At 38.8% G+C, this 24226-nt stretch overlaps 1 protein-coding gene across 10 annotated transcripts in view; it reads left to right on the top strand.

Moving 5' to 3' along the window:
- Positions 1–24226, top strand: part of MAGI3 (membrane associated guanylate kinase, WW and PDZ domain containing 3) — a 266980-nt gene that overhangs the window by 125649 nt on the left and 117105 nt on the right. The window lies entirely within an intron of this gene.

The following is a 24226-nucleotide window of genomic DNA, read 5'->3' as shown; positions in this document are numbered from 1 at the left end:
AGTGTGAGGTTTGAATTAGGAATTGGTTGTGCCGACTGATGGATGGATGGGTAAAGGCTTGCGGTAGCTCACTGCCGATGAAATCCTACATGCGTTTGTTAAATGTGACTGTCCACACTGAGTAAATCAGGAAGCAAGTTACTCTCCAATCCCAAGTGAGGAGTTGCAGAGTCTCTGAGAATTCCACAGAAGGAGCCAATCTCTGCCTTGGTGGAATAGGCATCGATAATCAGTTTCTTGTGTATTTTGTTAGCATTTTGTTTGCTTATTGGTCTGTCCATTTCTTAGTATTATCATGATTGCATTTTATTTGAGATTTTCCTCCATTTTTCATCACATTGAACCAATTTTCAATTGTTAATATTTTCAAGATGTTTAAATTTTGTGTTTATAATTTTCCAAATTTTTTGCTCAGTCTTGGGATAGTACTTATTACCAAAGAAAACCTGACCCGTAATGAGCAAATAAATTTGCAAACTGGACATTTTTATGAATTAATTCTTATCTAGGCCAGATTATCCTTCAAAATATGTGATCTATTGCCTAGGGCTTATTAGATCTCTTGTAAAACATGTTACATTGCCCAACATGAATATTATATTATTAGATAAAACAATATAATTAGAGCTTAATTGATTGAACCAGATTCAGGAAAACAGTGCTAAATTTTAATTTTCTCAATACTGTAAATGTCTTTTTCAATCTTCAGCTTGGTTAACTTCTGTAATTTGCAATTATTTCAGTTATGATCAAATATATACACTAGAATTCCTTAAAATAGATCTTGAATAGCAGTTTCACTGTACAGTAATTTTCTCTCATTATGTAATTTCTTTATATATTCACAATATGCATGTATAATGTTATATGTATATACTACTTTTCCATGACTTTAAGGTCAGAAGTTGTGTTTTCCTTTTCTTTGTATTTCGAACATTTGACATGAAGAAGATAGTCATTGGAGGAAAAGGAGAAAGGACATGAATAATTTTCAGGTACTAAGAACATCACAGTTTAATTACTGAGTCTGATTTCTTTTACATATCTGTGTAGTTTGGTATTTCAATAGAAATGTGAAAAATAGAGGATTTTCCTTGGGGCATCATGGGTTAAGGATTTAGCACTGTCACTGCAGCAGCTCATGTCACTGCTGTGGTGTAGGTTCTATCCCAGAACTTCCACATGCTGTGGGAGTGGCCCCCTAAAATATAAAGAAATATAGATTATTCAGAATGAAAGGAATAGAAACATCTGGAAAGTGGAACGGTAAGGTCTAGAGAAAAAATATGTTTCTCATCACTGAAAATGAGCAGATAGAGGTTAGATTATTCTTTGACAGTGACGTTGCTGAGGAGAGTCCCTGTAATGGATGGAAAGTTCAAGGTGACATCTAGTATTGTTTTTTCTCTTCAAATTTTTGTGGGAAGTCTATTTATTTTAAAAATTATGGAGTTCCCGTCGTGGCGCAGTGGTTAACGAATCCGACTAGGAACCATGAGGTTGCGGGTTCGGTCCCTGCCCTTGCTCAGTGGGTTAATGATCCGGCGTTGCCGTGAGCTGTGGTGTAGGTTGCAGACGCGGCTCGGATCCCACGTTGCTGTGGCTCTGGCATAGGCCAGTAGCTACAGCTCCGATTAGACCCCTAGCCTGGGAACCTCCATATGCCGCGGGAGCGGCCCAAAGAAATAGCAAAAAAAGACAAAAAAAAAAAAATTATAATGTCAAGGTTTTGTGCTATAGTAACTAGACAGTCAGAAGAACAAGATGTAAAAAAAAAAAAAGTGGTAATGGGGAGTTCCCGCGGTGACTCAGTGGTCAACAAATCCCACTAGGAACCATGAAGTTGCAGGTTCGATCCCTGGCCTCTGCTCAGTGGGTTAAGTAGCCAGCGTTGCCATGAACTGTGGTGTAGGTCGCAGACATGGCTTGGATCTGGAGTTGCTGTGGCTGTGGTGTAGGCTGGCGGCTACAGCTCCAATTGGACCCCTAGCCTGGGAACTTCCATATGCCGCAGGTGCAGTCCTGGAAAAGACAAAAAGCCCCAAAATAAAAAAGTGATAATGGTTCTTAAAGAAGAATTTTTGAAGGAGGATTTCTCATATTTTATATTTTACTTTGCTATTTAAGTTGGAATTATCCTCTAGAGTACCTTGTTTGTTCAACAGGAAAACCAGAAGCTGGACAAGGGGAAAAAAGAATTTGGCTGTACAATAAAAGTTTAAACTTATAGGGCAAAATAGGACATAAGCAAATTTTAAGAATCCACAGCAAATATGGAAAATAAAATATTTGCAACAGAGGTGTCAGATAAAGGAGCTTGTGTCTATAATCAGAAAGCTTTTTCTATTTGATAAGAAGACAGATAACCCAATAGGAAAATGGGCAAAGGATATGAATAGGCTTCCCCCCCCCCCCTCTTTTTTAGGGCTGCACCCATGGCATATGGAAGTTCCCAGGTTAGGGGTCGAATTGGAGCTGTAGCCACCAGCATATACCACAGCCATAGCAACGGAGGATCCAAGCTGCATCTGTGACCTACAGCACAGCTCAGGGCAACACTGGATTCTTAACCCACTGAGCGAGGCCAGGGGTAGAGCCCTCATCCTCATGGATCCTAGTCAGGTTTGTTAATTGCTGAGCCAAAAAGGGAACTCATGAGTAGGCATTTTTAGAAGAACAAATTCAGATATTTCAAAGAAGGGTCAGACTTATTATCAGTCAATGAAACACAAATTAAATAACACCAACACTGTTATCACTTTACATCTGTAAGATTGGCAACAATTAAAATGATGAGAAACACTTGTTTACCTGGGATGGGCTATGGGGAGATTTTTGGACACTGCTGACAGAGTATGACTTGTTGCCTTTTTTGGAAAGTAATCTGACAATATCTATTAAAATAGTAGAAAATACTCTACACCCTAATGATTTCACCTCAGGGACTCTATCTCTAAGAATTAAAGGATGTTTACTTCAGCACTGCTTATAATATCAAAAATTACAAACTAATTTTTTTGGTCACACTCACAGCATGTGGAAGTTCCCAGGCAAGGGATCAGACCCAAGCCACAGCAGTGACAACACCAGCCTTCATCACTAGACCACCAGGGAGCTCTTCAAACTAAATAGTTTATGTTAATTTGCGGAATGGGCACATAAATTAAGTGTATCACAGCACAGAATAGTGTATTGCCATAAAAAACAACAGGATGTGAGCTAACTTGGACTTTCTGTGAGGTACTGTTGAATGAGGAAAGAAATATCTACAGAAGTATGTATTAAGATATCCTATTCTTTTGTAGAACAATGACCAAAAACCTTCGTGTGAGTTTACACGTTTACATTCTATATGATGCTATTAACATAAAACAACATAGACCCTCTGCATGCTAGAGGGTTAACATGTTTGGGGAGAATGGTGATAAGGCAGCAGAAATAGGAAGAAGGAAGTAGGATGCGTTACCAGGCAATAGATGGGAGACTGGAACTCCAAGAGGAAGTCAAGATTCAAGATCTAAATTTGAGAGTTCGCCGTAGAGGCGATATGAGATGCCAGCAAAAACGTGGCTAACCTCTTAAATTTATCTCTATTTTTTGCCATGTATTTTATCAGTATCTCTTTCATCTTAGCAAGAGCTCAGTGATAGGTTTCATAATATTTTTCTGCTTCAACCAGGTAATGTAAAGATGTATTAATTGATGCTTATAAGAAGCTTTTATTTATCTAACAAATACTTATCGAGCACCCGTTTTGTGTCAGGCATTGTTATCGGCCTTAAAATGATAAGACATACAAGGCCCCTGGTATAGTAATTACATATGTAATTCAGGTCACATAAATACTCTGAAAAAATAAAGCATTTCAAGGGATAAAAAGAGGGCAGGGAATGTGAGGGGAGGAGAGGTGACTGTGGAAGATAGTCAGGAAAGGTTTTTCTCTGAGGAAGGGTGTTTGACAAAAGAGCTGAATGAGATGAAGAATCTAGCCAAGTGGAAATAGGGGAGAAGAGCCTTTCAGTCAGACTGAAGAAGTAAGAGAGCCTTGAGGCCGGAATTGGCTTGACATAGACCAGAGTGACTAAAGCAGAGGGAGGGGAGGGAGAGTGTGAATGGACAAATTTGAGCTTATTTACTCATTTAAAGAGACTGGAGCTCAACCTCCTTGTGATGGGAAGTGCACGGGAGGCCTATGAGCCCTGCAGCCTGTGCTGGTTTGGATGTAGGGAAGCTCACTCTGGCTGCTGTGTGACAATTGCCCCAGGAGAGAAGAGCCAAGAGTTGCATTCATGTAGCAAGAGGTGACGGTGTCTCTATTAGCAAGACCAGGATGGAAATCGTGATCAGAGGCGTGAGATTTCAGGTTATTTTGAAAGTAGAGGGAAAGGAATTTGAAAATCATGAAAGGAGGTTCTCAGGCTGGGGTCTAATCAGAGCCGCAGCCGCCCGCCTACGCCAGACCACAGCAACTCGGGATCCAAGCTGCGTCTGCCACTCACGGCAACGCCGGATCCTTAACCCACTGAGTGAAGCCAGGGATCGAACCCACAACCTCATGGTTCCTAGTCGGATTCCTTAACCACTTTGCCACTACAGGAACTCCAGTACCCTTAGTCTTGATAAAGTAGACCACTTTAGGGTATTAAAGAGCAAAGCAGATACATTAAAAAGGGGAACAGTGATTAAAACTCCTCTTTCCTGTAAATCTCACAGCAGCCACAATAAAGACTTTCATAGTCTTTTTTTTTTTTTTTTTTTGACAGAGGTTGTAGATCACTCTCAGTGTTCACCTTTCATATTCTTTCAGAGCTTGCTTTCACCCTCAGTTTCATTGTTTTGTTGTCATAGCAGTAAGAGTTGGGGCAGAAAAACCCCACTTCTTATTTGCCAGGTGGTAGGTATTGATTTAAGTATTTTTCATATATTAAATATTCTCAAACAGCCCTATGAGGTAGCTACTATTACTGTTCCTGTTTTACTTATGGGCAAACAAGTAGCATGTGTGTCTTTTAATTGCCATCAGATAAACTCAGCACCTCAGCCTTTCTGTCATATTTTAGGGTATCCCCAACCCTACTTGTGAGGGGATAGCATTTATATGTTCTTACTTCACTGGTCTTTTTTATTCGTATATTTTACATGGTGTTGAAACACTGTAACCAGAAAATGTGAGAGCCAGGTGACACCTTATAATTATGGAAAGTGTAAGTAACTCTTGCCTTTTTCTATTGTAATTCCAACTTTGGATATCTGACTGATTTTTTTTCCCCTCAAATTACCCAAATGTCTTAGAAGTTACCACGTTTTTGAATCTGAACAGTGTCTCTCAGATGACAATTCACATCCAGAAGTTATACAAAAATGTTTTCAACAGATAATGCCTTCATTTTTGATTCACAAGATGCAGTCACCGTACTGCTTTGTTTTTAAATCCCCAGTGCCCAGCGCAACCCTTTCAGCACACAGCAGATGTTGAGTAAATGTTAACTGAATGACTGTATGGAGAGACCAGTTTCTCTTGTAATGGGTACCACTTTTATCTGCTAAAGAAAGACAGGTTTGCTCTACGAGGGAGGACAGTATGACTATCAACTGCCCCAGTTTAGCCACCCCAGTGGGCAGCGAGCATTTCCGTCTCCCAATATTTACTTACTCATCAGTCCTACTGAAAGACCCTGGTCCTTTTGGACCAATTAATACTCCTAAAAGATGAGGTACTATGATTGGCCAATCCTAGGCCATGGAGGCAGGTTCCATTTCTAGAAGGAAAGGAAGAGGGAGCTTGAGCAACCCAAAGTGGTAACTTTCACTGTCCACCACAAGGGAAAACTAGGATTTAAATTTTCAAACAGGTCTCCTTTCTTTGAGCCCCTGCTAATTTATGAAACACTGGAAATTTTCAAAAAAAAAAAAAAAAAAAAGAAATGGTGTGTAAATGAAAATGTGCAGGGAGTTCCCGTCATGGCGCAGTGGTTAACGAATCCGACTAGGAACTATGAGGTTGCGGGTTCGATCCCTGCCCTTGCTCAGTAGGTTAAGGATCCGGCGTTGCTGTGAGCTGTGGTGTAGGTCGCAGACGTGGCTCAGATCCCCCATTGCTGTGGCTGTGGTGTAGGCTGGCAGCTACAGCTCCGATTAGACCCCTAGCCTGGATAACCTCCATATGCCGCAGGAGCAGCCCAAGAAAATGGCAAAAAGACCAAAAAAAAAAAAAAAAAAAAAAAAAGTATAGCTTAGTATTTTTGCTAAGGGGAAAACGAAGCGATAGACTCTGAAGTGATTGAAAGGTTCCATCTTTGCAAGTTTCCATACAGGAAGGGAGTTTTAATCTCTCTGGTCAGAGGGCTAGAATCTGGTCTGTTTTTGCAGGCCTGGCTCCTTTTCCGATGGTGTCCTCACAGACCCAAAGGTCTGTTAAAGTGGTAACTAAAATGCTCTTTGAAGCCATCTCAACTCACCTGGTTTAGCTGAACTTGCTTAGGGCAGTTAGCACGGTACCTAGTCGGTCAAGCTTGTTTCTGAGACTAGGGGGAGGTGTGAGTGCTGCTGTGCTTTCCCCTCCCTTCATCGCCAGGAAACCTCTCAGGGCCACTCCTTGTCCCCATAAATATACCTGCGTGGAGAAGGTGTTCCCTAATGGAGTCAGAATGGAGGCAACAGGTCAACGCTATTTGTCTGTGCTCCTCCCCACTGTGAAAATGATGGGTAGTAAAAAAAAAAACAAAACAAAAAACCCTTCAAACAGGGTGGGGCTGGGGGGATGCCCTGAGGGTTTGGGATGGCAATGCTGTAAAATTGGGTTGTGATGATCACTGGGCACCTATAAATGTAATAAAATTCATTGAGTAATTTCACAAAAAGCCCTTCAGGACCTTCGTTGGATGTTGCCATCCCTGTTACAAAACAGGGAAACACTTATGCATAAAATATGTGGAGAGAATATTTTCCTGATTTTTTTTTTCCTCCAAAAAATGAGTGGGAGGAAATTATACAAAGTGAGCAAATCACGGTATTCTTTGTAAACAATTCCATTTTCACTTAGGCGAGCCTAACATTAAGCAAGAGGGTCTTTGTGAGGACTTTGCTGTTATGTTTGGGTATTTACTGAAACTCTTTGATATGAGGGTTTTTTGCCATTTTTTTTTTCCCCTTAAATTACCATTTTGAGATCTAGAAAAAATTTTCCCATCCCCAAAGAACAACAGATCATATACACACAGGCAAAAAACCAAAATCCCTAAAACTTATTATTTTTAAAAGCCCCATTACGTCTCAACCTTAAAATGAGCACCTCCGTGGTTATTTTTGCCTGCTTATTATGAATTCCCTCAACTGAAATCACAATAAAGTTTCAGTTTGTCATCGCTAATGAATACTATTCAACTGTCTTCATGAAACTTATGTCATTGTTACCTTGGCAGTTTGTGTGTGAGAACGAGCGGGCCACCATAGAAATCATTCTTGAGAGGTGGCTGGTGAATAGTATTTATTTTCTATATCGTTGTTTATCAGTTATGGTCCCTATTTTTTTTCTCAGTAGATTTGAAAAGTGCAATTTTGTTGAACCAAACATCTGTAAACCATTATCTCCTGCATATTGTTAGTGTAACTGCTACTTAGCTAATAGAAACTTTATAAGCATTTGATAAGGCATTTCTAAACATTACAGAGAGGAGCAATATGCTTCTAAGATAAACAGATGTAAAATAAACTTAATCCTAGGCCTTGACTCACTTGTCCTACTTAGGATAATATCATCCACCCTCATGGCATGCCAAGTGTGTATATGTGCATGCAGTTCACATCACACATAACTGTTTGGTCTTTTTAGTATTATTCTTGAGTCTTTCTCTTCTGCCGAAAACTTACTCTTTGACGAAGACTCAAAAGAAGCTGTAATTGGGATCGCTCCCTCAAGTGTTTGGAACTTCAACTGCTTCTCTTTCACACTGTTGCCAGATTATCTTTCTGGAGGCCCTCTTGGTCATGTCACACTCCTGCTTCACTGTCTCCAGCATCTCGAATGTACAGAGGAAAGATGCTAAGCTCTAGCATGACATGCAGGTCCCTCGCTATACTGGCCTCTGCCTGATTTACTAGTTTCACAATCTTCACTGTGATTCTCCCCCAAACATGAAACCATATCACACCACTCGCTGTTCCCAGACTTGCCTTCCTGATTCCATCTTCTCATGCACCATTTGCCCGGAGTGGCATTCTCTTATTTTGCTGCTCAAACATCCTTTGATTTCTCTAGGACTTTGAATCCTTATAGCATGTGTCTAGGTCTCTGTTAAAACCTTAATTATATTATGATGAATTGTTTGTCTTTCCCACTAGATTAGGGACTCTTCAACTGTGGAATAATCATTATTTTTGTAAATCCTCCCTTCTGTGCCCATGGTGGTACCTGTCACGTAGGGATGTTTGCTACTCCTTTGGGTAGTGAATTGGGCACAGACAAAAGGTTTACACATCTTTTCCCCTGAAAGAATTTTTTTAGCTGTTAAAACGTCTGAGGAATATAGCATCTTCTTTGCATTGCATTCTTTCAAAGTAGTACCTATTCAGAATATTCTGGTAATTTGGTTGTAGGTGGGGGGGTAGAGGTAGCCTTAAAGTATGATCTGTAAAATCTTGTTAAAATTTGCATGGTAATGAATATTTAAAATTGAGCTCATAAATACTACAGAGGAGTGATCACATACAAACACACGTTGGGAAAGAATGCAAGGGTAGCCATTTTTTAATTGTGCAAACTTCTAAATTATATCTAACTTCGCACTTGTCCAGGTTATCTGTGTCTTGTTTTTGCTTGAATAGAAAATAGCGGTCAGTTCAGAGTACCAAGTGTTGATTACTTGGAAACTTGTCAGTTTGAAGCAGCTGGATTTTTCCCTTCTAAGCATGTGTGCATGTTTAGAAGGGGACAAAAAATTCACTTTTGCTTCATATTATCTGGTTTGTTGTTTCCCTTCTTTCAGCCAGCATCAAATCAGTTTCAAATTCAAGCATAAGTTTGATGGAACTTCATTATTTGTTATGCAAATGTTATAGGTGTGTACTTAACATTTTTATGTCTTGAGGTGATTAGTGTAGAATATTTTGATTCATGATATGGCAGATGTCTTTCCTGCCTCCACAAGGTAATTAATTACAGGTTGATTACATTTTTATGTTCTGCTATCTGCATAAAAATTTGCCTATCACTGCATAAAAATTTGGCATATCACTACATTGAATAATTGCATTCATCGGGCAAAATACTTATGCTAATATTTACCCCACCCACAAAAAGAGACTAAAACGTCTTAAGTAAAATCGAGTTAAAATGAATGTCACAAGTAGTGTTAAGAAAAGGAAGTCCCGCCTCCTTCCCCCACCCCCAGCATGCAGCCTGAAGGGCCCTTTGAAGAGCTCCTGGAATAGCTTTATCCAGTTGCCATGGACGTGATAGCTAGTTGTCTTTAGTACCTATCACAGGGCTTGGCATAGGCTGGGCATTTGATATGTGGAATTTTTTTTAATTGATGAACTATTTCACTTTTTTTTTTTTTTGCTTTCATTTTAATTTTTTTATTGAAGTATAGTTGATTTACAATATTGTGTTTCACGTGTACAGCAAAGTGATTCAGTTGTGTATGTGCGTATATTTGGTTATCTACACTTTTAAAAATTCTTTTCCAATATAGGTTATTACAAGATATTAAATATAGTTCCCTGAGCTATACAGTAAAGCCTTGTTGTTCATCTATTTTATATGTGACCGTGCGTATCTGTTAATTGTACACTCCTAATTTATTCCCCCTACCTGCTTCCCCTTCGCCATAAATTTGTTTTCTATGTCTGAGTCTGTTTCTGTCTTGTAAATAAGTTCATTTGTTTGTTGTTTAGATTCTACGTGTAAGTGATATCATAAAATATTTGGCTTTCTCTCTCTGACTTACATCGCTTAGTATGATAACCTCTAGGTCTGTCTATGTTGCTTAATGACATTATTCCATTTTTTTGTGGCTGAGTAATATTCCTGTGTGTGTGTGTGTTCTTTAAAAAATCTTTTCCATTATAGGTTGTGGCCATTCTGACCAATGTGAGGTGATGCCTCATTGTAGTTTGGATTTGCATTTCTCAAAAAATTAGCAACGAGCATCTTTTCGTGTGCCTGTTGGCCATCTGTCTTCTGTGGAGAAATGTCTTCTTTGGAGAAATGGCTTCTGCCCATTTTTTGATTAGGTTGTTTTTTTTTTTTTTTTTTTTGGATATACTGTTTTTAAATGAATGGATGTCTGAGTTTAGATTATTTTAATAGCAAAAATACTGAAAATACAGTTCCCACTTAGGATCTCCCTAGTTTTGGTTAAACTTTAGGGATGTTCTCTTATTTGAAGTCAAGTTAGAGTAGTTTTATTTGTTTTGTTGAAGTTGTTATGCTCTAAATATTTTCTTTTAGTTTTAGGCCTCTAAAACCTATTGTTATAATTTATAATTATATCAGGTAATAACAAGTGTATGAAGGTAAGTTTGTAAGAAAGTCATGTATAGGAGTTCCTGTTGTGGCTCAGTGGAAACGAATCTGACTAGCATCTATGAGGACGCAGGTTTGATCCCTGGCCTTGCTCAGTTGGTTAAGGCTCTGGCGTTGTCCTAAGCTGTGGTATAGATCACAGACACAGCTCAGATCCTGCATTGCTGTGGCTGTGGTGTAGGCCAACAGCTACAGCTCTGATTTGATGCCTACCCTGGGAATCTCTGTATGCCGTGAGTGCAGCCCTAAAAAGACAAATTAAAAAAAAAGAAAGAAAGAAAAAGTCATGCATTAACTTGCTGTGAAAATGTGAGCTGTTCCTTCATCTTCTCTGTGCCTCAGTTTCAATTAAATCAAAGATTTCTTACTGTAGTTATAAGTGGCCAGATAGTAGTTTTATGAAAATGAATAAGAAAGGATATTTAATGAATCTGATATTGGGCTATAAATTAAGGGGTTTTGAACCCAATAAAATTGAAGTAATTGAGGAGAAAGTTACCTTTCAGGAGCATTGCTCTCAGGTGGCAGCAAATTGGAGCTGTAAAAGTAGCAAGATTATAGTGAAATAAACTACTTTCTTACATGTTATTTAGAATTAATGAATTACAAGCATGGAAGAAGATTTAATATTGGAAATGAATTGGGGGAATTGCAATGAATGGAGGAAACATGACTTTTAAAATTATAATGGAATCATTGCAAGTTATTATCTCTCTAACATGCTCCCCCAAACCCGCTAACATAGCTGTAATAGAGGCTGAAATTCCTGGCTTAAATTTCCTGGCTTCGTTTGGTATGGGTGATACATTTTAAGAACAAAAAAGTTTCTCCTTTAGGCATCTTTATTTCTCTTTAAATGTAGTACTTTAAAGGGGAAAAGACAGTAACTTTAATCTGAAGTACTTAAATGGCAAAAGCAAATCCCACATTTAAAATCACTAAAATAACTCTTCTTGGAGCTACTGTTGTAGTTCAGCAGGTTAAGAACCCAACATAGTGCTCACGAGGATGCGGGTTCGATCCCTGGCTTTGTTCAGTGGGTTAAGGATCTGGCATTGGTGCAAGCTGTGGCGCAGGTTGCAGATGGAGCCCAGATCCAGTGTTACTGTGACACAGGCCTGCAGCTGCAGCTCTGACTCAGCCCCTAGCCTGGGAACTTCCACGTGCCACAAGAGTGGCCTTAAAAAGCGAGACTAAGATAATTACTATGAAGAAAAAAAATTTTTCTTCTATGTCAAATGTTAGATTTCTAAATCTAAGTCAGACTGTGTCTTGCAGATGTTTAAGCACATTAATCTTCCCTTCTGAAAACTAAGATTTAAAAATGAAATGTTAAGATCTCTCTTTATTTGGCTTTAATTGTAAATTGCAGGCCTTGAAGAGAGCGTGATTAACTCTATTACTGTTGCAAACACTTAGAAATCTAAATACTTTTGAATGTTCTGTTTTGAGAATGATGGAGAGAACTACTCTTTTCTAAGCCATTCACATGTCTGTGTTCTTTTTATTCTGTCTCCTTAAGAAAAAATTATGTTTGTTACATTTGTAAGGAAGAGGAATAAAAAAATATGCTTGGGGGGGGCATAGTGTTTATGATTTTTAAAGCACGTTCTTTTCCTTCCGTCCTCATCTATACTAAATGCATTTGTACTCTTAGAGCTAGCGCTCTTAAACCACAGATCCAAATTCTAAACATAGAACTTACCTCCAGGATATAAAAGATGGCAAAGAATAAGGCTAAAATGTAAAATTTGAAGAACGAGGAAGAGAGGAATTTTCATACTGTAATAAATTCTGACATCTAGTAGTTCTGGGTCAGTGACCTAATTGCCAACCTTTGCCTGATATTTTTAAGCATATATTGTGTATCTTTATAATTAAATCTGATGTGGACACAATAGAGCTCTTCAGAGGATAGATGTTGATTTGAGTCTCTGAATAACAGTTTCTCTTCTGTACCACCTCACAGTGACAAAATGAAAGTATGAAAAGGAGAAAATCATTTCTCCAGTAAAAATGGCAAAGAAAATTGTGCTCTCCTTGCATCAAACTCCCCACAGCCGCTGATGTTTAGCATTTTGTTGTGATACTTGGCTGACACGAGTAATGTTCGCGCCTGTTCAGTTTTTGTGACATGACATTTGTTGTAGTGGAATCTAACCTATGAAGTGGCAGTAGTGTTGTCAAAACTTTGCCTTTTGTCCACCGATTCCGAATAGAAATGAGGAGAAGGAGTTTTGGGTAAAGGAGGGAAACTTTTATTGCTTTGCCAGGCAAAGGAGACCACAGCAGGCTAATGCCTTAAAGACGGTGCCCTCCTTTGGGGGAGAATTGCAGGGAGATTTATAGTCTAAAAGGAGAAAAACAGGGTTTCAGATAAGAATCAGGATTGGGGCAAACATGCATTCCTCTCTCTTTGGGGGGATCTTAGTCATCGAAGCTGAAGCTGAGGTTAGGAGATCTCAGCATGATCCTGCTGGTGGTCTTCTGGGTTATTGCCTAGAATTAACAGCACTTGCAAAAAGGGCATATTGATCAGAGATTAGAACAAACTAGGAAAGTTCCTAAAAAAAAAAAACCACACCATGTACTAATAATCTTTAACCCACAGGCAACTGTGCTCGGGGTGTCTAATCTTTAGCTTACAGGTGATTGTGTTTAGGATGCAATCCAATGAGGGAGAAGCTCAAGGAAGAGCTCCAAGCGGTTGCGTTTTAGAGTATTCATTCCTAAAAGAAACAGAAGGAATTTACCTTTTCACCTAAGCATATAAGATGCCTTTGTCATCATGTGGATCCCTGAGAGAGAACCAGGACCCTGTCCCAAGGCTGTACTATTATTGCTTGGCTGGTCTCCCACCCCCATCTCTGCATCCCCTTCCTTCCCTGATCAGCAACTACCTGAACCTGTCCTTTGGAGCTCAGGGAAGGCCTTGGAGCCTGAACGAGGCCCATTTCCCAAAACCCAGAAGGGAACGTGGAAAGGCTTTTGGGCCCAGGAACCCCACAAGGCCCTGCTTGGTTATAGCAGCATGGCTTATTGTAGAGTTTTGACTAAAAAGAATGGGGAATGAAAACCAGAAAATGAGTTTTACTCTCTCCTCTCAGATGTTTGTCTAAAATTAGTTAAGAACTTCATTATTATGTTATGAAGCAGTTACGTTTCACAGACTAAAGTTGCTTTTTATTGACCTTGAAAAGTGATCTGATAACCTTTCGGATGTGTGCTCTGCCGGTGTGCCAGGTTTTTACATGATGGTCTGTCTCACCGTCTCATTTAATCCGTAAAACAACCCAATAGAGTAGGTAACATCCTCATGGATGGATAAAGAAGTGAGGGACCAGATTTAAGAAAATTGTTGAAGGCCGCTCAGCCAGCTGGAAATAAAGGACCGAGGAGGGGCTCAGCGGTGGGATTCGTCTGCTTCCTCTCCTGGTCCCTCCTTTAGCAGGTGGGTGTGAAACGGAAATGTGATCCTTCTGTTGTCCTTTCTGTTAACCCTTTAATGGTTCGCGGCTGCCTTCCGGGAAGATATTCCCTTGCTGACATTTCCTTAAGTGCCTCCAAAGTGACCACTTCCTCTCCTGTGCCCCCGACTCCGTCTTACTGGCTTCTGTAATGAAGCCAGTGGGTACCTCCACTGTTGGTCCTGGAGCGCAGAGACCACGTTTTTCTGTCCCCAGGAATGGTTCCCTCGTCTTTGACGAATAAGCGAATGAATGAAGGTTTAGATTTGTGGCTGTTGTTTTTGCTCATCGTGTTTAGCTTGACCAGGTTGCTGTGTTTTGGTGTCTTACAGTCTGGCTTTATAAATTCAGTAGTGGCAGTTTTTTACTTCTGTACGCGATGGCTTTCCAGTGAACAGTATGATTGGCCTTATCCTTAGTTTCAGTTTAGTAGTTGGGAGAAGCAGAGTAGTTAAAATCATACCGGACAGAAACTTGGCTGTGTTTTTTTCTTACGTGTCTACCTGTCCCACCATAAAAATATAAGTATTTATCTCTTAAACTTGGTTGCCTGATTAGATATTGAAGCATTTCACCTCTGATCAGAAGAGCAACGCTCCTAACCCCATCCCCACTGCTATTTATAAGTTGCCTCCATTCATGCAGTGATTTACAGTTTGGACAAAGTACCTAATCTTTCTGTAGCTAGCAGAATTATTTCAGAGTGAAATTGCTATGAAGCTTGTTACATCAAATACATGTTCCTGTGATAAGTAAAAACAGAGTATTGTGTGTTGTCCCTAAAGGGATCTTAATCTAACCATTTTAATTTAAAAAGTAATTATATTTATTTAGAATGTTATTCAGTGTTTTATATAAAATATGCCTAGTCTAAGAGAATGGATGTCTAAGAGTTCTCATCAGTGCTTGCATATAAATGGGAATGTATAATGCAGGAAGCAGCTAAACAATTTTTGAATATTACTATCTCCAGATTTTATTTCTTTCAGGGAATGAATAATGGTTTGTTTCCTTCATTATCATGAGCTGCACATCATTATAGGAGGAAAGAAAGGGGGGAGCACTGATGCTTTCTGACATAACCCTAATCCTGTTCATGTAAACAGAGACAAAAGCTTCAGAATTTTTCTTTTCAAATGTAATCCCTGAGCTCCAGAAACCTATTCTAGAGGTATGTCTATTGGGCTTTATATGAACTTTTTCATATAAGGTAGGGAGAGATGGAAATGAGATTTCTTAAGAATAATTCCATTACTTTGGAGACTTGAGATCTTGAATCCATGAACCAGTATGATTGAATTTCTCATAATTAATTATCTTTCGGCTTTCTTGGCCCATGAGGGAGCCTGTTATAACCACTGGATAAAAGTAATTATTGTAAAACACAGTCCAAAGTAAAAATCTCAATGGGTTCTCTTAAATTTCTTTTGGTTATGACTTTTTATGGCAATGTGCTAAATGTTTGATAATGTTCAATATCCACCCCCCCCAAAAGGGGCTACTGTCTGATAAAGGATGCTTGTGTCAGGGGTCTCCTCGATCATTTGCGGGTTTGGTGCTATGCTAGAAGGACTCAAAAGAGCCAGCATTAAGTCTTGCTCCTTGGGGGGGAGTTTCCTGCTGCAGAAGGAAAGGCACATGTACAAAGCCTGAGGAAACGGGGCTCAAGCTCCCAGTGGACTCCCATAGGATGCTCCTGATTCCTCTGGCATTGAGTTACGGCAGTGTGTGCGGATGTTGTGTACCAGGGAAGCTCATTAGAGATTCAGTTCCTGGTTTTTATGGGGGCTGGTGACAGAGACATCCTCTGCCTAGCACGTGCCCGAATTCCAGGCTCCCAGAAGGAAAGCAGACATGCATGACCCACATTGTTTTCACAAACAGTTTAGGCACAGTGAGACATTCTTATTCGGGAACAGTGGGTACCCTCTCCAAATCCACTCCAAGTTCCCAGAGTGAACCGAGGTCCAATCTTGAAGTAAGCCTCTCTGAGGATAGCAGACTCAGACCTGCTGTTTAACTCTTTCCCGCATACGAGCAATATAACTTGAGTTGTCACGGGTAAAGTTTGCCCATCGTAATTATTATTGCTTTGGGAGATGAAAATGAATTCATGCCTATAGAACAGGTTAAGAACAGCGAATATCTGTGCTGTGAAATAAATATTAACATGATCAGCTTTAATACTTCAAGCCTTTCAATTTTTAGATCTGATGTTATACTTTTAATAGAAATAAAAATTACATGTTACAAAATGACCTCAGTATGAATGAATATATGGCGACATTATTATTCAGTTTCTTCATGCATAATTTCCGTACACATGTTTTAAGTTCAGCAAACATTTGAGGGCCTGTTGTGTACCTATTTTAGATATCAGGGATGCAGAAATGAACCATGAGGCATGGCTCTGCCCCAGAGAAGCCCACATTCCAGCAAAGGTGACAGAAATGTAAACAAGCATAGGGAATGTTATTTCGCTTCTGGATTGTATGTCATAAGAGGTCTTAAAATAAATTTCCAGAGTTACCATCATGGCTCAGCGGTTAATGAACCCGACTAGCATCCATGAGGATGCGGGTTCGATCCCTGGTGTCGCTCAGTGGGTTAAGGATCTGGTGTTGCCCTGAGCTGCAGTGTAGGTCGCAGACACTGCTCAGATACTGAGTGAGTGTGGTATAGGCCAGCGGCTACAGCTCTGATTTGACCCCTAACCTGGGAACATCTTTATGCCGTAGGTACAGCCCTAAAAAGCAAAAAAAAAAAAAAAAAAAAAATTCCATATGCTATTATTTATGTGTCTTTGCAGCCTCAAGGCTTTTATTTTTGTAAATTTCTTTATGTCTTGTTCAGAGTTCTGGATTCTTGTGCTAGAGGAGGAGGGGCTGTGTTTAATTACATAGTTTGGGGCTGTGATGAACCACTGTACTGGCACCTCTTCATGCTCTTCCTGCTTCCAGTCGCCACTAACATTTTAGTAACTGGTAATTTTAGTTTAAGAAAAAGTTGGTATTTAGCATTAATCCTAATGTCCAGTACTAGCAGTAATCAGATGTTGCTTTCATATAAAATTTGATATGAGAAGAAATATCATTGTTTTCTGTTTCAGCATGTCTTTGCCCTTTTCCTCCCCCTCTATTCCAGAATTACCAATTATTAATCAATTTCACTTGATTCATGTCATTCCCCCTTTTTAAAATTTATTTATTTATTTAGTCTTTTTGCCTTTTTTTAAGCCGCTCCCTCGGCATATGGAGGTTCCCAGGCTAGGGGTCCAATCGGAGCTGTAGCCACCAACCTACGCCAGAGCCACAGCAACGAGGGATCTGAGCCACGTCTGCGACCTACACCATAGCTCACGGCAACGCCGGATCATTAACCCACTGAGCAAGGGCAGGGATCGAACCCACAACCTCAGGGTTCCTAGTCGGATTCTTTAACCACTTCGCCACGACGGGAACTCCTCATTTCCCTCTTTGATCTGACTACCCTAACATAAAAGGCTTAGGATGATTTGTCCTCCAGCCCATGTTCCTCTAAGAGGGTTGTTCCTGTCTGCTCACGTCGTGCCAGATTCTGCTGTCACGTCTGTAGCTGTAGCTCCACAAAAGGACACAAGCTGGGAAACCAGGAGGCATAGACTCTGAATTTTGATTTTACTCGTCTTTCCTTTGCTTGAAATTCCTACAGTGCCATCTGTGCACATCTAGGTTTATTGTACCTTTCTATGGAGTTCCTTGCATACCTTCTGTCCTCTTAGAGGCTGTGTTTTTGTTTGTTTAGGTTTGGTTTTTTACCACATAGATGCAACGAGCTGTGACTTTGGGTAAATTACTCAACCTCTTAATGCCCCAGGCCACTCATCTGTAAAATGGGGGTAATAATAGTAAGTACTGTAGTAAGACTCAGGGGTCTCATTAGGATCAAGTGAGTTATGAGTTAATACATGCAAATATTTTAGAATGGTGTCCTCCACCTCTTATTAACTACTCAGTAATGTTAGCTATTTCTACCCAACTTTTTTTTCAGTTCAAATCTACAAAAATAGGAAAAGAAGAGTCATTGAGTATTTATCCTTTGCTTAGACTAGTTTTTTAACCTATGACAGATTTGCTTTCTCTCTTTTGTGTGTATGTGACTTTTTGTTTTGTTTTGCTTTTTAGGGTTGCACTTAACAGCTTATGGAATTTCAGGCTGGGGGTTGAATCAGAGCTGCAGCTGCCAGCCTACACCACAGCCACAGCAACGTGGGATCCAAGCCACATCTGCGACCTAGACCACAGCTCAGGGGCAACACCAGATCCTTAACCCACTGAGCAAAGTCAGGGATCAAACCTGCATCCTCTTGAATACTAGGATTTGTCCTCCAGCCTCTGTGGCTTCATTACCACTGAGCCACAATGGGAACTCCTCTGTGTGATTTTTTTTAAGGTAAATTATTTGAAAACAAGTGGCACACATCATGATGCTCATGATACTTGAGCATAAATCTCCTAAAAATAAGGACATGTTCTTCATAATCGTAACATTTTTATACTCAGAAATGTTAGAATGAGACAGTAGAAGTACTTAATATACAGGCTATGTTCAGATTGCCTCAGTTGTTCCAAAAAAGCCTTTTTAACTTTTTTCTTTTCCTTTTTTTTCTGTCTTTTTGAAAATCTAGGGTCCAAACAAGCATCACATTGACTTTACTTGTCCTGACTCTTCAGGCTGTTAATTTGAAGCAGGCTTCCTGCCCTTTTTTCTTTTCTTTTATATTCTTCTTCTTCTTTTTTTTTTCTTTCTTCATTTTGTGACATTGACATTTTTGAAAAGTCTAGGGCAATTGTTTTGTAAACTGTTCTTCTGCAAACTACATAGAGAGATTAAAAGACAGCAGATTTTGTTAAACTGTATTTTCTCTCTAGTGTTCTCTTAACTATTGCAGTTCAGAGTTTTGAGAAGATAAGTGAATAATGGAGATAATTTGAATAATGGGGAAGATCATTACAAATAAAATAAATGTTTTGAGTAGACTATTCCGGAAGATAAGATTAATTCAATTTATAAAGAAAAAAATATGATTAGACCAAGAAGCTTTTTTTTTTTTTTGACAGAGGCTTTCAGTTACTCTTTTGCATTTTATTAATTCCTCAGTATGTATTGAGCTATTACTTTTGCTGTGTTGTCCCAGTTCTCCTAAATGCTTGCAGTCCAGGGAGTGAGACAGACAAGTAAGAGGCCGTTGCAGTGCCGTGTGATAAAGCATTTGAGTATGTATGTTTGATAAAAGCATTACAGGGATCTAAGGAATTAAATACTATCTAAGTAAAGCAGTTAATTTAGAATTGGGATATCAGGAGCTCTCATCAAAGAAATGACAGCTGTGCACAGACATGAACGTAGAGGTAAAGCGTATACAAGGAGGAGTGTTCCAGAGACAAGGAGCATCACTTACGAAGTCCTGGGAGAAAAACTAACATTTAAGGAATGTAAGAATGGCAGTGATGCTGGAGTATGGGGCCGGGACTACAGAGAAGATGAGGCTGGAAATGAGGCTGAAGAGGAAAGCTGGAGGCTTCATAAACCACGTTAAGAGATTTGAAATGCTATTCTTAGTTCAGCTGGAAACCATTAAGGTTGTATATGTGAAAGCAGAGGTGTGATGTAATCAGCTTTGTACTTGGGATGACCACCTTGGCTACTGCATTGGAGAACAAGGCTGGTGGCAGGAGTCCAGTTAGGTAGCTCTTGGCTTAACCAGACAGAAGATGATGGTGGCCTGGATTAGGGTAGTGGTCCTTAAAATGGAGAGAACTGAAGGAGTTGGAGAAATATTCAGAAGATGAAATCAATGGCATTTGGTGATTGAGGGGGAGGTATAGTGTATTAGTTGAAGAAAACAGTCTAGAATCAAAACATCTGGGTTCCAATCCGAACTCTCTCATTTAGTAGCTTTGTGAACTTTGGCACATTAACTGAACTTCTGTGTGTCATTTCCTCATTAAAATGAAAAAAAAAAAAAACATAATACTTACCAGATTATGGGAGGGTTAAATGAGTTAATATATGTACAGAACTTAGAACAGTGACAGGTATGCAATATTATGTGAGCCTTAGCTTCTATAGTAGTTACTGTTGCAATTTTTTAGTAGTAGTAGTATTAATTCGATATGTCATTGAAGGGAGAGAAGGCCTGGGATTGATGTCCAGATTTCTAATTGGGCTGTTGACGCAAATTATGGTAGTTCTTTGTGTGTTTTGTTTTTTTTTTAATAGGAGAGGAGGGATGATGAATCCATGTTTGGGCTTGCTGTTTTTGAGGAACTTTTGGGACAGCCAGGTGAAAGCGTTTAGTAGGCAGAAAAAATGGGGAATAGGGAGAAAGATAGGAGTTGCGATCGATATCCTTTTGGGCATTATGAGAACATAGGTGATTAGAGATGGGGACTTGGATGAGACCCCTCCAGTGCAGAGCAGGTTAGATGGGGAGGAAAAGGCATGAGGTCGTGTTTTCTTTAAGGATGTATTATTTAGTCCATAAGCCAAAGTCTAAAACTTGGTGCCAAGGAGAGGGTTTAAAAGACTTTTCAACATTCAGCACAACTTCGTTTACATTAATTGAGGCTGCAGAGGACTTTGAGCTGAGGTGAAGTGGAAGTCGGTGGAAGAAAATTCTTCCTCTGCTGAGAAAACCTAGAACGGGAGAGAAGTTCATTTGCTAACATGGTCAGCTGCTGCCGACTGCTGTTCTGCTTCTGGCCGAGGGAAATAAAAGATCAAAGGTTGATTCCTAATTGTCAGAATGACACAGAACATGGAATGAGTTCTTATCCTTTGGTGACTCACAGGTCCTATTGAATATTGCTAGGATTAGTTACTGTTGCATTTGCTAAAGAATTATCTGCTTCTTCAACTTATTGTTATGAGAGTTTTCAAACCTACGAAAATCTTGAAAAGAGTAAGACATCGAATTACCTATAATTCAATGTAATGTCACCATCACCTCCACTCCATACTCATCTTGTGAGCGTGTATTGAGTGAAACCATTTCAGAGTAAATTGCAAACTTTATGCTACTTGATTCCTAAAATATTTAACATGTATTTCCTATTCTACCTTGCAGTCTTGTACCTTTTGGTACCATTATTATGCCTAAGAAAATTAATAATAATTTCTTAATACCACTTACTATTCAGGCCATATCCAGGTTTGCCAATTATCTCAATGTTTTATTGATTTTTTTTTCCTCCCTAAAAAGAATCCAATCAAGGTTCACATGTCACCTTTGGATGTTATACGTCTTTAGTCTCTTTTATGCTAGAACTTTTTTGGGGGAGGGAAATATTTGCTTTCTATGAAACCAGAATGTTCTCAATTCTGTATTCGTCTGATTGTTTTCTCATGACATCATTTATCTGCTCCTCTATCCTTTGTAATTCCTGTAAATTGGAACATGGGTTTGAAGGCTTGGTTCTAATCAGATGAAAAATTTTGGCAAGACCATGTCACAGGCGACACTGTATACTTCATGTCATATTGTATTAGGAGGATGTCACATTGTCATTGTACACTGTGAACAATCTAAGTTTGATCTTTCCTGTGTAACAACATACTTTTTCTGCTTTGAAATGAGCAAGTAATCTGTGAAGTGATTATTTCCTTGATAATTCTATCATTCCTTCTACATGTATTACAGCTGGCATTCTGAACAACTTTCCCTTTTCCACTGGAGATGAGCAATAGTTCTTAAGCTAAAAGGCAGAACAAATGCTTAATTCTTTACTTGTAATGAGAAGTTTTAAGAATAGGAAGTTTGGTGTTTGGTGTTATAGTTCTCTCCACTGGGTACAGATGAAATCCTTTTTTTCCCCCTCTTTTTAGAGTGTTATTATGGACTCATAGATTTTTATTTATTCAGTTTGTTGTAATTAGTTATTATTGTCATGCTTTGTAATGCTCAGATTGTCTCAAGTGGCTGGTGAAGACCTCTCAAAATTGGCTCTAGTGCCTTTTTGACAGCCCTTCATTAGTTTTCCCTTATTTTCTAGAAAAATGTAATTCCTTGCCCCAGATCTGGAACCAGTCATTTCTCCAAGAAGCCTTGGTTCCTCTTTTAATGGTGAAGGTATTTAGAAAGCAAGATATGAACCTTAGAATGTTCATTACTGCTAGGATGTCATTAACTCTAGTGGCTATAATTAGAATGTGTATATATACATATATTTATTCTAATTATGTTTACATATGAATATATATTTTAAAGTTATGGCTTCATGTTGATATCTGTACAGATTTAACGTTACAATTTTATTGTCTCTTTTGTCTTCCATTGAACACTTTGGTTTCTAATAGCATTTACATAATAACCTGTGTGTTTTCTCCTATCGAGCAAATGAAATAGGTTCAAAATTATAAAAAGTAATATAGCACAACCATTATGCAGAATTTAAGATTTCTTTGCAATTTTTATTATCCTTAGAATATATCCCAGTAAGGATGCGATTCAAAATACTATGTTCAAAAGTGACTTGAAATATTTTTTTGTCTTCATGTGGCTATTTATATTACCAGCTTGATATGCAATTAAATTCATTTGTGTCCACTTGTTTTTAGTGTTAAAGTTTGCTTGTTTACATTTCAAAATTTAGTTTTATTGCCTTGAATTATAAAGCACTTGTATGGTTCAGAAGTGGAACTTATTAAAAAGTATACTTTGGATTCTATTTTCTGTATATACCCCTTACTTCAGTTCTTTTACCACCTCCATCATAGGTAAACATTCTTCTTAATTTCTGATATAGCCTCCTCCTGTTTGTTATTGTGTAACTATAACTGTCCCCATTTTTTTTCTTTCACGCTATTACATCATTTTATATTCCACAGGGACATATGTAGTGTACTTGGGCCTAGAGCAGGTAATTTTTTAATATATCCCTCTTCTATATGATAAAATTATTTTCAGTATTGATCATGAAATAATGATAGAAACAAAATAATGCACATACCAAATGTTGCCTTTTATTGAACATTTGAATATACAATCATGCTAGTAAAAATAATTGGGCGGTGGGGGGCGGTGAGGGCTGTGTCTGCAAGGTGCACAAGTTCCCAGGCCGGCGATCAAGCCGTGCCAGAGCAGTGCCATCACTGGCTCCTTTTTAACTGCCAGGCCACCAGGGAACTCCAAAAATAAAGTTTAAAATAAAGAGTCCATTACAGCAAATGTTTGCTAAAATATGTGCACCAGAAAATTCATCTCGAATTTATTATATTTGGTTAAAAAAAAAAAAAAAACCTCCTGAGTTTTTTTGTGTTTTGTGGGGGGTTTTTTGGTACTAAATCAAGAGAAAATAAACAGAATGATAGGGAACATTGGCACTATTAATAACCAGGTATTCAAATAAACATTGCCTTTTTGGTTTCTTCTAGTAACATAAGAGCAAGCATCTTTTGTTTTCACTCCTAGCATTCTTTAAAATTCAATTCTTTTTTCTTTGTAAATGTCCATTTCCTTGTGTTTTATGTTGTATAGTTAATGACCTTAACCACAGTTTCCGTGCACTGTTCTTTAAATAACTGTATTTAAAGCTTTGTGTTTTACTAGTCATTGTTCAAGGCCGACTCCGGCTGTCTGCAAATATTTTTGTGTCCGATTAACTCATCTAAATTTCTCGCCAGAAAAAAAGAGATAACCTAGAAAAGAGAAATAGCATACATCTGTCATTGTTTATTTTGAATCTGTTGTTTAAATGCAGGAATATGCAGTATAACACAGGCGCTAAAGAAAACGGTGCTCAAATGGAGTTTGAACCATTTCAGAATATTACAGACTTCTGAAATTATTGTGTAGAACTGAGTCCATGTATATCAGAGGCCAATCAGAGTTCTCCAAATTAACTTCAATCTGTAGTTTGATGTTTAAGAAATAAGTAATAGAAATGTCTAATTTGAAGCTTACATATATATGTTATGAAAACTCAACAGCAACAAGTATTTAGAATTTGGAACAATAAAAGATTTTTTTCAGACAGCATTTTATTGCTGACATTTAGAAAAATTGCTGGCATGTGATGATAAGAAACAGATCAACTTTCGGTTTATAAATTCTCTATGTAGAGTGCAACCCCTTACTGAGGGCACCTGGCATGGTCTGTTTCTATCACCATACTCTTGGTATGCCACTGCGCCCACCAACACTGCCAGATCTGAGCTGCATCTGCAACCTGCACCACAGCTCATGGCAATGCCA

Source organism: Sus scrofa, chromosome 4, assembly GCF_054392235.1.
Source record: "Sus scrofa isolate SSC_HxYL_T2T_F1_AM1 chromosome 4, Sscrofa_HxYL_maternal_Yorkshire_Landrace_v2.0, whole genome shotgun sequence".
NCBI classification, from domain to species: Eukaryota; Metazoa; Chordata; class Mammalia; order Artiodactyla; family Suidae; genus Sus; species Sus scrofa.
The sequence above is the reverse complement of the archived record's forward strand: the minus strand, read 5'-3'. Positions and strand labels throughout refer to the sequence as shown.